Below are 16491 nucleotides of genomic sequence, written 5' to 3'. Positions count from 1 at the left end.
GGGAATTTAAAAAGATGAATTTGAAATTGCCTGACGCCCCGGCGACGTTGCTGATGCTGCCTTCGCCGCCACCGGTTCCGAAAAGCGGACTAAAATTCGCACCGCTTCAGCACCTCAGACGCTCCCCTGGCGCAAATGGCGGGTTGGTTAGTTCCCCTTCCGAGCCATTTCCCAAAAAAAAAAAGAAAAAAAAACGGGTGATTTCCTTCCTGTTCTCTTGACGGTTGCTACCGGGGTTTTTTTTCTGTTGCTTTGCTGCTTGCGCTATGTGAATTAATTTTCAAATTATTACCTGGTGAGTCAGGTGAGTAACAATCGGTCTCGCAAAAGGAGCGGAAACGAACGCGAGAAAAATGAGCCAGTAAAGTTTATTGCGTGAAATCACAAATTGAAAAATTGCTGACTTTTTAATTTTCATTTCCGTAGCTCAGCACAGTTCGTCCACGTTTTCTCGATCCACCAAGCCGAAGAGTGTTCTTAATGGCGGTGAACTTTGTTCTGTTGTTGATGTTTGTATTGGCCAATTTGGAAAAGACGAATGTCACTGGCACGTAATCGATTACTGGTCCCGATTACCACACAGGAATACAGAACACATTCGGTAAAAGTTTAGCTGATTTTGACGTATGTGTTTATCTATATGTTAAATAGATCGAACGGTTCATCTCTAATTCCTAACAGAATAGAGCAATTTATAAATCCTCCTCAACGAAGCTCCTCAGTTCCAAGAGCGAAAAAAAAATCTAATTTTGTTACGACAGCTAGTTGAAAATATAATAATAAATTTGCATAATACAGTTTGACATTGTTTCAAATTTTGCACATAAATCAGTAGCACCCAGATCCGTTCCCTTCAGGTTCCAAATTAATCTATTCGGAAACCCACCACCAATCACCGTTCGTTCGTGAACCACTCCTCGTCCCGCCACGAGCCACGAGGGGATCTTTCGTTGTGCAGCACCAGAAACTCACGGGACACGAACAAAACACATTTTCTAAACAACTTCTATTGGTACCGGCGAGGATCGGCGGAGAATCCGGCAAAGCAATTTGCATAATTCCACCCCATCGCCCAATCAGACGCTGATTAATTAAAGCAGCCGCATCAGCAGGCTGTCTAATCAGCGAGAAATTATCGAATGCGACTCCGAGTTGTCAAACTTTGTGCCGATGGGCGAAAATCCACTTGGAAAGCTGTTGTTTTTCTTTTGGTCGCCATCGGACTGGGAATGAGCAGCAATTCGGTGTCTTTTTATTGCGGAACACACCTTTAAATTTTCCCAACTGAACTGGGTGAAACCGGGCCAGATGGTGGTGCTGGTGCAGGCTTCTTCGAATTAATTTGAACTTTCGAGGATAGCAACAGGGAAATAGCCTCGGCGAACCCTCAAGCGGCAGCGGTAAAGCTTTGGGTCAACGTAATCCTCGGCAGTCGAAACAGGGGTAGCAATTTTCCGTCGACTTCGGTGTACCCCAATGTGGCAGCGAGGTTTCGAGTGGGGTGCCATCTAATCCAATTTGCATACCAATTTATTGTGAATTAATTACTTTTTCCCGGAAAATAAATAGCCAATGACTGAAGCATCGCAAGCTGTATATTTCAAAGTTGACTATAAGTGGAAGTGAGCTGATTATTGAAAGTGTTAGAAATTACATTTTTTATAAATATTCTCCGAATATAAGATTGGAGTGTAGCAAACCAAATTCACTTTTTGTCGATATCCTTACTCAAATCACAGACCATAAACCGCAAACCTAACATGCACCGCAAAACCCCCTACTCAGGCCACATAAATCCATAAATCATAAATAATCCCAAACCTACACGTACCTAAAATTCTTAAAAGCAATTAACATATCCCGCAAACATCAATATTAGACTACAACAACAGAATATTATTCTCAACATTTGCTACTTAGCCATTGTAGACTAGCTGGCGCACCTTCTTGCGAACGTTCCTCATTAAATTCCGTACAGACTTCTTGGTGACAAGTTTTGACACTTTTTTCCAATCTTTTTCGAACTGTTGAATGGTTTAGGCTGTCAATTTCCTAAGATGTGCCTTCGTTAATGCCCAAAATTCCTCAATTGGTCGAAGCTGTGGGCAATTCGGTGGAGTCATGTCTTTTGGGACGAAAGTGACATTTTTGGTAGTATACCATTCTACCGTTGATTTCGAGTAGTGGCAAGAAGCAAGATCTAGCCAGAAGACAACATGATCCTTGTGGCTTTGAATCATGGGTAGAAATCGTTTTTGTAAACATTCCTTGATGTATATTTTGCTGTTTATTGAAGCAGTGGTGATGAAGGGTTCGACTGGGGTGATAATCGTGGAAAACTGTAAAACGGCTGTCTCAGTCTTATAATACAAACGAATGTTGTTTACTGTCCGACGTTTCGACCTTTGATGTAGGCCTTTTTCAAGGAAAACTGAAAAATTTATTGTGTTACATTGACAAAAACATAGAGCGTTGAACAAATAATACAATGTAAAAACTTACTAAAGTCTATCGTTTATAGTCAAAATATGTCGATGTCTGACGCTACGTTGTCTGGTCAATTTTAGAACATGCTTTAAAATACTACGAGAAAATGGTCATTTACATAAATACTGAATCAAAAGTTATTTAAAAACAATTCTTACTATTGACTGCATAACAAATATTTTGTTTGCATAAATCACGTACAGTGTCACAACTACTTAGTTTAACGATTATTTTGAAGCTTCCATCATGGTGATCAAAAACAATGAGCTTATCAACGTTATTAAGTAACGTTATCGTTGAAAAGCTCAGCAAAGTGCTGTGTAGAGTACGGTAGTATTGGTGTTAATCGGAGAGTTGTCATTTCTTATCGTATTTGATGGATTTGATAGAATGTATCGATCTATAATCTTTGTTTTCTCCAATGCAAAATTGTGTCCTTCATTGATGGTGTGATGAATGAGTGCTGTCTTTTCTTTTAGCCTTGATATTTTTTCATCTGCGTGTGGTGGTGGATTTTCAGTTAATTTTAAAAATTGATTAATGTTGGATCGATGACCACTGAGTCTGGTTTTCAGTCATTACAGGGAATGCTATAGATGACGTTGGATTGTTTAAATGGATCAACAGGATCTTTAATCGGTGATGAAGGGTTTCGAAATCTTACCGCAGCTACAAATTGCTTGCCAGACCATAGCTTTCTTACCAAATTTTTCGACTTCTATCGATGTCTCGAACTGGTTTAACACTTGCCCTTTTCGCACCGTATAATATTATGGTTTCGGCAAGGATCGAGTTTCACGTAGGTTTCGTCGTCCATGATTATGCCAATTTTATGCCGACGTTGTTCTGCTGAAAGTCCACGCATTTCGAAACAAACTAATGAAAACGAATAAACAACTGAACAAGTGGCTAGAGAAGAGTGTAAACAACAGAACGCAGCCATAAAAATTGACAGATTATGAACCATTGCGAAATGGCAGCGGTTTTTGGTTGCGTCCATACTTTCTGCGACAGTCCTCATGTAAAACTTAGACTAAGCTCGTACAGTTAGTTTAAAAGATAAGAATCAAAAATAAAAAGTATCAAGTGCGATCATGTCGTAAACCAGAGATGGAAATAAGTCTATTTTGCGCCCGAAAATGTGAATTAAAATTTCCGATTGTGAATCAAAAAATTGAACACCGTGAATTAAAAAATTGGGAAACAAAATAAAAATTACAATTATGGTTTAGGCTTCAGCGGTCTGTTAAATAAAAATGGCTGTTATATACACCCAAAACTCCGTTTATGATCAGTTTTCATACATTAGCTCTTTTTACGTAATTCTTTTTATGAACCAAATCCCAAATAACGTAAACTTTTTTTACGAACCTACTTCGTAAAAAGAGGTTTTGGCATACATCAAAAGCGATTTCCGCCTCCATGGAAGCTACTACAATATGACTATTTTTGGAACGGGTTTAAAGAGTAGATTCCGGAAAATGATGTTTGAGGTATTTTGGAAATCCAAGATGGCGACTTCCGGTTGATTGATATCCCTTGATTATCCTTACAATGTGGGTATTTTCGGAACGGAATTGATGAGTAGATGTCGGAAAATGATGTTTGAGGGGGTTCTGAAATCCAAGATGGCGACTTCCGGTTTATCGATATTCCTTGAAAACGTTAACAATATGGGTATTTTTGGAAAGTATTTAATAAACAGATGCCGCAAAACTATGTTCGGTGACGTCTCGAATTCCAATATAACATTCTCCGGTTTATCGATATGCCATATAAACCCTTAAAACAAAGAAATTTCCCCCACCGCACGCGTATAGCTCTTGGTTGCTGGAAATTTTTTTCTGGCTACCTAGAGTTTCATTGACTCAAGGTTTCATTCTTTTTCAAGGCTACCTGAATCACTAACAGTCTTTTTAAAGACTAACGATTAGTCAGCCTTTGTCAAGGCTATGCCAAGAGTGATATTCTAATATAATCAGTCTTTTTTGAGACTAAGAAGATAATTAGACTTTTTTTAAGGCTAGCTATTCAAAGAACTATTCTTCGAACTAATCAGTCTTTATCAAGACTTTTCCAAACTAGGAGTCTAATCGAAGACTAATTTAGCCTAGTTAATTTAATTTCAAATTTCATTAATTTCAAAAATGCCTGCGTCCAACCGGAAAGGCAACAAGCCTAAGGCTAAAAATAATTCAATACGGAATAAATCAAAATTCTTTATTAAACATTTTTCTAATAACATTCACGATCTTATGGAATCTGAAAGTAAAAATAAAAGACAACGAACGGATTTTCCTTCCATTGATTCTATGCCGTCTAACAATATTTACGAGATTCTTCCTGAATCCGATTGTAGTGACATAGAAGAAAATTCTTCAAAAATTCCAAAACAGGACGCTTGTCGTTCTGGGAAGAAACATCAATCTATGCCACCAGTGACGGTGATGATTTCCGACTTTAAAGCATTCCGTACTGAGCTTTCTACTTTTCTCCCGGAAGTAAAAGTCCCATTTCAAATCGGACGAATGTCGAGTCTTGGTTGATGGATTGGAAGATTACGAACGTCTTATTCGATATTTGTCCGAGAAACTTATAAATTTTATTCATATGATATAATTTAATTATATATTTTATTCATAGGATATAAAATCAGACAGACCCTTCAAGGCTGTCTTGAAAGGCTTATCAAATGATCAAAGTACTGGTGAAATACACGGTGTTTGAATTGTGGTAAATCGCATTCGAAAGACGATTATACAATGAATGAAACCACTGATAAATTTTCATGTTCAGTCAGGGAAAAAAATTTAAACGCTCGTTCGCTTAGACAACAAGTCAAATCAACGACCTTAAATTTGCAGAACATACCTGAAAATCAAAAAACCGTTCCAAATGCCACGCCTAGTTCTTCTAAGGCACTTATTTCTTCGAATTTAAAACAAAAAACAGGTACGTCTCCCAATTCGTCTTCTAAAGAAAACAATTTATTGACAGGTAGATCGACCTCGTCATCATCTTCTTCTAATGTCAGTTATGCTAGCATAACAGGTAGAAATCTATCACTTAATTCTTCTAATGTAAATAATCAAAACACAAGACCGCCTTGCAGTTCATCTTCTAACGAAAACAATTTATTAATAGCTAGATCGACCTCGTCATTATCGTCTGCTAATGTCAGTTACGCTAGTAGCTATATTACACAGAGTAGCAGCAGACCTTATGCCTACGCGCTCTTTTTATTTTGCGCTGACAGAAATTTATTCTCGTTCTCAGAAGACAACCATGCGCAGGCGAAAAGCTTTAGCTGCTCTCACAAAACTCGTTCGCGCATTTATGTATGTACCGCGGCAGAAATGAATGTAAAACGCTTAGTACGCTTTCAGTGCGTTTAGCCAAGAACGAAGTTTGAGTCGCATGGGAATACCCACTCAGCAAGCGATTATATTTTGTTGGTCGTTAAGCGTTTGTTGAACGACATACTGCACGAAGCATTCGAACGACATACTGCACGAAGCATTCGTTTTTTTCCATAAATACGTTTATTTCAGAGGCAATATACATAAGATTGTCTTCGCCGTGGCATCCACAAAACATAGTACTTTAAACCTAGTACATTTCGAATATCATATTAGTATGTTGGTATTCATTAGTTAATCTAAACACTGTTTTTATCAAGCGAGTTGCTATTTTATATTACATTAAATAATATACATTAATTTTGTACATAACCTTATAACTATTTCTGGTTTGTTTGTATCAGTTCATCACTTTTATTCAATGTAAGATAGCTGACTATTGGTTGAACTCATGGAAGAGAAAACAGTCTGACATAAAATAAAATTTAAATTGGAACTTCAATGGACTTAATACAATGATAAAGAAGTTTCGTGTAAGGAAGGTCACGACAAGCCAGAATGCCGCGATCTGGGACATTGGATAGTCTACCTTGGGTACGCAAGGAATTTATTAGTTGAGATCTGCCATCACGATACTCCACGCATGTCCAAATGACATGATCAATATCGCGATAACTCTTAAATTGCCCGACGTTTCGGCCGTTTTTGATGGCCCTTTTCAAGGGAAATTTAGTCAAATTTCCCTTGAAAAAGGCCATCAAAAGCGGCCGAAACGTCGGGCCATTTAAGAATTAAATCGTTTGCCTAGTGATTTGGGACTGAGAAAGCCGTCAATACTTATATAAACTCATCTTCCAGTCGTTACAACCATCATATCGCGATAACCTTCGCCACAAGCACAATGATTAGTCTCGGAAAGTCCAATTCGAAGGAGATGTGTATCTAACGTGTAGTGATTGGACATGAGTCTGGACATCATACGAATGAAGTGCCTACTCACATCCAGTCCCCTGAACCATGCCTTTGTCGATATTTTAGGAATAATTGAGAGCATCCACCGGCCCAGATCATATTTATCCCAAGAAGCTTGCCAGCTGGAAAGTGTTCTTTGGAGAGACACGTTATAGAATTCGTCGAAAGCAATCGGTCTCTAATAAATTTAACCCTCAATAGCACCACGTTTGGCTGCAATATCGGCTCTTTCATTGCCTGGAATGGAGCAATGAGCCGGGACCCAAACTATTGTGATTTGATAATTTTTGTTCAATATGTCGTTACTATTTTATTTGCCCAAGAAAAACGGTTAATTATTGCCAATAATGTTTGAACGAATGGCTTCAATTGCACTCAGACTATCTGTGAAGAGGAAATAATGGTTTGGAAGTAATGTGACGATTACACTCAAGCTATAATAAACTGATAAAACTCAACTAGCCTTTCGAAGTTACTAATAACCAGGGGATTCTGTACCTCACATCTTATTAGCAGTCGCGATGAAAGCTCTCAAAAGCGATCCTTTAATGAAAAAATTCCCGCCAGAACTTCAAGACTCATTGTACGCGTCGAATGCATGCAACTTAAGACAACTTGCAAACAACGGCACTGCATACGCTCTAATTTGATCATATGAGAGTTTGCAAAAACGAATCCATATTCCATCGCTGAAAGTATCGTTGTCTGATACAATTTTATTAGATCTTCCAGGTGAGCACCCCACCAAGATTCTGTTATTGTTCGAAGAAAATTTACTCTTTGTTGGCATTTTGTTATCAGATGCCTAATGTGTCCTCCCCACGTGCATTTGGAATCAAACCACACCCCGAGGTATTTGAAAGTCAAAACCTGTTGGATCATTCTTCCCATCATATGAAGTTGAAGCAGCGCAGGGTCATGCTTTCTTGAAAAGACGACCAGCTCTGTTTTCTCCGCAAAGAATTCGATACCCAAATGAACAGTCCAAACGGACAAGTTATCTAAGGTATCTAGCAATGGGTTTTGCAGATCAATAGCTTTGGGTCCAGTAACTGAAACCACGCCATCATCTGCCAATTGTCTTAGTGTGCATGGGGTTACTAGACAGCTGTCAATGTCGTTTACATAGAAATTATACAGGAGCGGACTGATACATGAGCCTTGCGGGAGACCCATGTAGCTAATTCTGATTGTTGCCAAATCGGCATGTGAAAAATATATGCACTTATCTGGCAAAAGGTTGTGCAAATAATTATTTATAACCGGTGGAAGTCCATGTTGGTGGAGCTTGTCTGAAAGAACATCAATGGAAACTGAATCAAATGCTCCTTTAATGTCTAAAAATACAGATGCCATTTGTTGCTTTTGAGCGAGGGCAATTTGGATGTCAGACGAAAGTAATGCAAGGCAGTCATTCGTCCCTTTATTTCTACGGAAGCCAAACTGAGTATCAGACAACAACCCGTTCGTCTCGACCCAAGTGTCGAGACGTCGTAGAATAATTTTTTCGAACAATTTTCTGATGCAGGACAACATCGCAATGGGTCTATACGAGTTGTGATTGGAAGCTGGTTTCCCCGGCTTTTGAATGGCGATAACTTTCACTTGCCTCCAGTCAGGTGGAACAATATTTTGCTCAAGAAACTTGTTAAACAATTCCAACAAACGTCTTTTTGCGAGGTCGGGCAGATTCTTAACCAAGTTGAATTTAATTCTGTCCAACCCAGGAGCGTTATTGTTACAAGAACTCACATAGACCCATTGCAATGTTGTCCTGCATCTGAAAATTGTTCGAAAAAATTATTCTACGACGTCTCGACACTTGGGTCGAGACGAACGGTTTGTTGTCAAATACTCAGTTTGTTTTTTCGTAGAAATAAAGGGACGAATGATTGCCTTGCATTACTTTCGTCTGACATCCAAATTGCCTTCGCTCAAAAACAACAAATGGCATCTGTATTTTTAGACATTAAAGGAGCATTTGATTCAGTTTCCATTGATGTTCTTTCAGACAAGCTCCATCAACATGGACTTCCAGCGATTATAAATAATTATTTGCACAACTTTTTGTCAGAGAAGTGCATGTATTTTTCACATGGCGATTTGGCAACAATCAGAATTAGCTGTATAATTTCTATGTAAACGACATTGACAGCTGTCCAGTACCCCATGTACACATTAGGTTTCTGATAACAAAATGCCAACAAAGAGTAAATTTTCTTCGCACAATAAGAGGATCTTGGTGGGGTGCTCATCCGGAAAATCTAAAAAAATTGTATCAGACAACGATACTTTCAGTGATGGAATATGGATGCGTTTGCTTTCGTTCCGCTGCAAACTCTCATATTATCAAATTAGAGCGAATTCAATATCGTTGTTTGAGAATTGCTTTAGGCTGCATGCATTCGACACATACAATGATTCTTGAAGTTCTGACGGGAGTCCTTCCATTGAAAGATCGTTTTTGGGAGCTTTCATCGCGACTGCTAATAAGATGTGAGGTACTGAATCCCCTGGTTATTAGTAACTTCGAAAAATTAGTCGAGGCTCAATTTCAAACAAGATTCATGACAGTACATTTTAACCATATGTCACAGGAAATCAACCCTTCAAGATATATTCATATCCGTGACACCCTTCTGAATGTCCCTGACTCAACTCTATTTTTCGACACATCTATGCAGCGCGAAATGCGTGGAATCCCGGAACACCAACGTTCGATGGAAATTCCGAAAATATTTACAAGTAAGTTCAGACATATTGACTCTGAGAAAATATTTTACACGGACGGATCACGAATTGAAAAGGCTACTGGGTTTGGTATATTCAACAATAATGTTTCGGCTTCATTTAGGCTTCAAGAACTTGCATCTGTTTATATAGCAGAGTTAGCAGTTATAGTTTGAGTATAATCGTCACATTAGCTCCAAACCATTATTTTCTCTTCACAGATAGTCTGAGTGCAATTGAAGCCATTCGGTCAAACGCTGCTGGCAAAAATGAACCGTTTTTCTTGGGCAAAATAAAACAGTGCCTGAACGACATATTGAACAAAAATGATCAAATCACAATAGTTTGGGTCCCGGCTCATTGCTCCATTCTAGGCAATGAAAGAGCCGATATTTAAGCCAAACATGATACTATTGAGGGTGAAATATATGAGAGACCGATTGCCCTCAACGAATTCTATAGCTCGTCTCGCCAAAGAACACTTGCAACAGCTGGCAAGCTTCTTGGGATAAAGATGATCTGGGTCGGTGGACGCACTCAATTATTCCTAAAATAGCGACTAAGGCATGGTTCAGGGGACTGGATGTGAGTAGGGACTTCATTCGTGTGATGTCCAGACTCATGTCCAATCATGATACACGTTAGATGCACATCTCCTTCGAATTGGGCTCTCCGAGACTAATTATTGTGTTTGTGGAGAAGGTTATCGGGATATTTATCTTGTCGTTTGGACATGCGTGGAGTATCGAGATGTCAGATCTCAACTAATAAATTCCTTGCGTACCCAAGGCAGACTATCCAATATCCCAGTTTGCGACATTCTTGCTCGTCGTGACCTTCTTTACATGAAACTTCTTTATCATTTCATTAAGTCCATCGGAGTTCCAATTTAATTTTTATGTTAGACTGTTTTCTCTTCCATAAGTTCAGCCAATAGCCAGCTATCTTATATTGGATAAAAATGATGAACTGATACAAACACACCAGAATTAGTTATAAGATCATGTTGAAAATAAATGTATTATATTTAGTGCAATTTATAAAAGCAAATCGCTTGATGAAAACAGTGCTTAGATTAACCAATGAATACCAACATACTAATATGATATTCGAAATGTATTAGGTTTAAAGTACTATGTATTGTGGATGCCACGGCGAAGAAAAACTTATGTGTATTGCCTATGAAATAAACGTATTTATGAAAAAAAAACAAGAGACATTATGCCCCACAACAATGATGCAATATGCCCCTGTTGAAATGTCGATATAGAAGATAAGCAGATAAGGATATAGAAGAAAAGCAGAAAAAGAATTATTTGCATCAGAAATTATTTGCGTAACCAACTAACAGCAATCTGGAAACAACATTTTCGATTGTCCCAACGCTACATTTTATTTTTATAATCGTTATAAAACTATAAAACAATATTTTAAATCGAAGCATACTGCTGAAGTATAATGTCTGTATAGTAACTGTTTTCAGAACATTCGTATATCAAGGAAATGATTTGGTTTGTCTGCATGTTTTACCGTAAATAGATTTATTAGCACTGCTAAAAGTTTGTTACTAAATACGGATAAAATGTTTATTTAGGTCGAAGCAAAACCTTACATCGAAAAGCTTGCGAATCGAAGCATAATGATATTTTCAGTTTTTATTTTCATATATTCCATTAAACGACAACTGCCCCATACTTGCATAGCAGAAAAGTTCTACGAAAAGATAGTGTTAGTGATAAAACTTGTGTTTAGAAAAGTCTTGAATGCTTGAAAAAGGAAAGGAAGCGTTTGGGCCAGCAGAGACGTTTTACAATACTTTCCCCTACTTTTAGTACAAACCAAAAATCCCCTAAATGTTCAAATTATGTGGCGACCAGTAATCGGTCTTTACTCGTTTTCGTCCGAGACGACAGATAGTATATGAAACCTAGTGTACAATATCCTTAAACAGTCATATAAATCTGGTGAGCTTTGTGTCTGCTGAGCGGTTCAAATTGAACTGTTAGGCGGAGATGCCGGTTTAATTTGAACTGCTTTAAGGTAGCGCTTCGCCTTGGTCAGCTGAAGTTCGCTGCCCACCCCGGGGTTTCAAGCACTTTACCCAAATTTGTGAGATAACGAGGAAGAAAACGGAAATTCCTAGAACATACGATTCTAGATAATTAATTTTTCTATCGATTCGTATATAAATTGTGCCTGATAAACGTTTTTATCGAAAGATTTCGTGCGGGTTGTAAAAATAAATGAGTTTTTCCTTATTTTTTTCGCACACACAAAATGTCACCCCAAAAAAATAACAAAATGTTTAACAAACCTCGCTCGAAATCACGCGAAAGAAAAGCTTTCTAACTGATATTTTTCGCCAAATGCATAGTAAAATCACTTATCGTATGTTTTTGATTTTTCGTGAATTGGGTTAGTTTTGGAGAAATTTGAAATTTAGGGTGAAATTTCGGCGACAAAACAAAAGGAAGCACTGAGTGGTCTCGCTTCGACCTGACCAACGCTAAGAAATCGAAGCAATCATTTACTATGTTGGATTTGCTTTACCTCACCATACACATTTCTGTGATTTGTTTTAGATTGCTTTTGAAAGTGTAGGCATTAAATAATAATATCGGCCACCGTCACTAAATGCAACATAATCCATCTAATTCCAACGCTTATCAAATGACGCTTTTGAAATCAGAATTTCACATCAATCGATACAATAACTCGTACCCGGGTGGGAAGGCAGCTTAATTCCAGATTATATATTGTACAGGCAACAATTAGCCGCAGTCATACTCATAGCCACGTATTAGACTGAGGATTACCGTAATATAGAGTCATAATAAATGTGAACAGTGGCGGCACGATGTACGGGCACTTTGGATACTGATGGGAGGTTCCACAAGGTCTGCGAAATATTTGTTGATTTTAAAGGGATTCCAGTAGAATTTATCCACTTATTTCGATCTACCTCTTTTCGGAAAGTTAGATTCCTGAATTGTTTTGTTTTTTATCGAAATCACATCCAAATGATTCAAAGCGAGTAATTAGTTACATTGTATTTTAACATTATTGCTTGAATGGGGAAAAAAATAATTAAATGTTTTTGTTAGTTATGATGAATAAAAGAAAAAAAACACCCGCTTCCGGTACTTCATATTAATGATATTCCAAAGAATCAGTGAATGGTAATTTAATTTCCCATCTTTTATTTATTTATTTACAATCAACAGACACAATTTGGTCCTAATGATAATTCCTAATAATATTCAGAAAATTTGTACGTATTCTGCTTCGTGACACATTAAAATCATACCCAGATGAAACGCGGTTGAACGATCTCTGTAAACCAATAATAGAACCGTTTGCGCCATAGTTGGTACGTCGTATAGGAAGTCGAAGAAAAGCACTGTTGCGGAGAGCTCTGGGTCGCACATTAATATTAATTTCGTTGAGCAAAACGGGACAGTCGATCCTACCGTTGAATATATCTGCTATTATCAAAGCGCGTGATAATTCTCGTCGCACTTGTAATGTGTCGAGACCCATTAATAACCCGCGACTTTCATAACTAGGTAGTTGATGAGGATCGGTCCACGGCAATCGACGAAGAGCGAAGCGAACGAATCTACGCTGTATTCCCTCAATTCTATGAGCACCGTTCAGGTAGCATGGGTTCCAAACTGCCGAGCAATATTCGAGAGTTGAACGAACAAGCGAGCAGTAAAGCGATTTTAGACAGTGTATGTCTGTGAAGTGCTTAGTTATTCTCATTAAGAATCCTAAGCTACGGGAAGCTTTAGCTACAATGTAACTGATGTGATGCTTGAATGTAAGTTGCTCATCGAGATGGACGCCAAGATCCTTAACGCTAGTAGATCTTCCAATCGAGGATCCATCCAGAAAGTATTCGACATGCAATGGCATTTTTCTCCTCGTGAACGTAATGGCCGAGCATTTGTCTGGATTTACAATCATACGGTTAACTTTACACCAATCTGCGAAGATTAACAATTGCCGCTGGAGAAAGGCTACGTCTTCTAAGTTGCGGATGATGTGATAGATCTTGACATCATCAGCAAACGATAAGCGAGGACCTTCCAAGGCAAAATTGACATCATTGAAGTACAGTAAAAATATTAACGGTCCTAGATGACTACCCTGTGGTATTCCGGATGATGCGAGGAACTCTCCGGAAGTATGATCGTCAATTTTAACTGCTAAACGACGATTCCTAAGATACGACTGCAACCAACGAAGAATGTTCGAACTGAATCCAAGTCTGTCCAACTTAGCAACCGTGATGTCGTGGTTGATTATATCGAAAGCGGAGGAAAGATCTGTGTAGATAACGTCCGTTTGTAAACCGTTAGACATTGCATCAAACACATAAGACAAAAACGATAGTAAGTTTGTGGTTGTTGAGCGGTTAGGCATGAAACCGTGTTGAGTATCGACGATATATTGCTTGCAGTGATTGAAAATTGGTGTCAGTATAACCTTTTCGAACAGCTTTGGTATAGCGCTAAGGGAAGTGATACCGCGGTAGTTGTTTATATCCTTTTTATCGCCTTTCTTGTGGACTGGGAACATAAAGGAAGCTTTCCATAAATTGGGGAAAACTTCTGTAGCGAGAGACATTCGAAACAGTTTGCAGAGGGGAGCGATTACTCCACGCGAGCACTTTTTAAGAATAACTGCCGGTATTCCATCGGGGCCTGGAGAATTTGAGGCTTTCATTCCTACAATTGCCGTCCGTATTGAGTCTTCGTCAATATTGATGCAGTTCAATGAGTTATTAGACAGGGGAACGTTAAGTGCTGCGGCAGCAATTTGCTGCTGAGTCAGGATTTCATTTGAAAAAACCCTAGAAAACTTTTCCGCAAACATCTGGCAGATTTCCTGTGTGCACGAACCAGTACGATCTCCAAAGCTCATTGACGAGGGCAACCCAAATTCTTTCCTTTACTCATTCACATGTTTCCAGAAATACCTTGGATTTGATTTCAGTTTTCGTTGTACGTTGTTCAAGTAGTTGGCATGGCAGCGCTTAACGGTTTTCTTGTACAACTGATTTATCTGCACGTAGTGATTACGCAGGGAAAATCCTCCATGTTTAGAATACCTCTTTAGAGCGGCTCTTTTGGTCGTTTTCAGATGTCTCGCTTCCGCAGTCAGCCATGGTGGATGCCGGGTCTGCCGTCTAGATCGTTTCGGTACATAGTAGTCGATTGCGTAGCTCATAACATTAGAAAACGTCTGCACAGCAGCATTGACATCATCGTTGTCGAGAACTTCATCCCAGTCGATTTGCGTCAAGAAGTCGGTCATATTGGTGTAGTCGGTTCTACTAAAATTATAGCAGATGATGTCCGTTGGAATGCAGGCGTTCTGTAAGCGATTTGAATCGAGCACAATATGTAGTGGAGGATGATGACGAACGGAATTGACCAGAGGGAACGGTGAAGCACTAATCTTTGGTGCAACATCTTCTCTACTTGAAAAGCAAAGATCCAACATCCGGTTATTTTCATTAACGACAGGATTCGACTGTCGAAGAAGGTTGAGGTTGTAGCCGTCGAGCATGGTTGTAATGCCAATGTGGAAAGTGGAGAGCGCCGGATCAGGAAAGAAGAAACCACCGGAACTTGTTTGCCATTTTATGCTGGAAAAGTTGAAGTCTCCCACAATCAAGATTTCATCTACGGGTAGTACATGAGTGGAAGTAATTTCTTGCAACGACTGTATGTGTGCATCGATTAGCGGTAGATCGCGGCATCGGTCCGGAGGAAGATATATCACACAAAGGTAGAGGGAAAAATTGACCAGTTTCAAACGCACCCAAACCTGCTCCACGCATTTACCAGATGCGGTTTCGATCAGTTGCGCCTTCAAACGACGATGCACTGCGATAAGCACCCCGCCTCCAATAGTTTTTGAGTTATTTAAGGGGCTGCGATCGGTACGGAAGACTTCGTAGTTGGATCCAAAACCTTGAACGGAGAGCGTACAATCACTGAGCCAGGTCTCCGAAAGAGCGATGATGTCGAAGCAATCATCCGAACAAGCCAGCAAATAGTCGGTGATGTGCATGTTCATGCCTCCAACGTTCTGGTAGTACAAGTGCAGCGGTTGACTAGATTGATCGTGCGATGGATAACTGCAAACGACGGGAAGTGAATCAACGCCTGAATCGTTTGAGACTGAATTGTACTTGCCGTCTGAGATGGTTTGGAAGACCCCTTCCGCGTTCCCACTCACAGGGCCGGGACGACTGATGACCGCTGGCTGCAATAGCTCGACTGTGGGGAACGTATCAGGGGCTTCCATGGTGCGAACATCTGTGCATCCCGGTATCCGATTCAAAGCGAGAGGAGGACATCTATAAGTGCGAGAGAGATCAGCACTTGGAAAGGACGGAATATGCAAATACTTGCCGAGATGAGACATTTGGAAGACTCTTTCACCACACCCACGCACAGGACCAGGACGACTGGAGAACGCTGGCTGCTGTGGCACGACTGTGGCGGGGGGTTCGAGAGCTTCCAAAATATCAACTTCAGTGCGTCCCGGTGTGGTTCCATTGTACTCTCATAACGTTTGCCGGGGCGGTGTTCTCATCAAACGGAGCGGGCTGGGTGTTACTTCGTCTACATTCATAACGGTGCTGCATCCATTTTCGTCGGGAATCGGTGGAGAAATATCGATTGGAGGATACCAGATGTTTTGCTTTTTGTTGTCTTCGAACTCGCGAAACAAAACACCTTGTGGCCAGGTGTCGGGATTAAGAGCCGCTTCCCGAAATTTGGGCAGTATCCCAACTTTGAAGGAGACAAAGTTCAGAGTATTTACGTCGACATCTCTTTTCACCAGCGGGATGACCGTGACATCTTCGCTGCACTCTAAACCATCTTTTGTTAGCTGCGAAACCATCTCCTTACTAACGCTGGGG

General features: G+C 39.6%; 1 protein-coding gene across 5 annotated transcripts in view; it reads right to left on the bottom strand.

The window, feature by feature from the left end:
- Positions 1 to 16491, bottom strand: part of LOC131432595 (furin-like protease 2) — a 967327-nt gene that overhangs the window by 487514 nt on the left and 463322 nt on the right. The gene's annotated exons all lie outside the window — the stretch shown is intronic.

Source organism: Malaya genurostris, chromosome 2 (assembly GCF_030247185.1).
Source record: "Malaya genurostris strain Urasoe2022 chromosome 2, Malgen_1.1, whole genome shotgun sequence".
Classification (NCBI taxonomy): Eukaryota; Metazoa; Arthropoda; class Insecta; order Diptera; family Culicidae; genus Malaya; species Malaya genurostris.
This window is presented reverse-complemented; position numbering and strand designations above follow the sequence as displayed.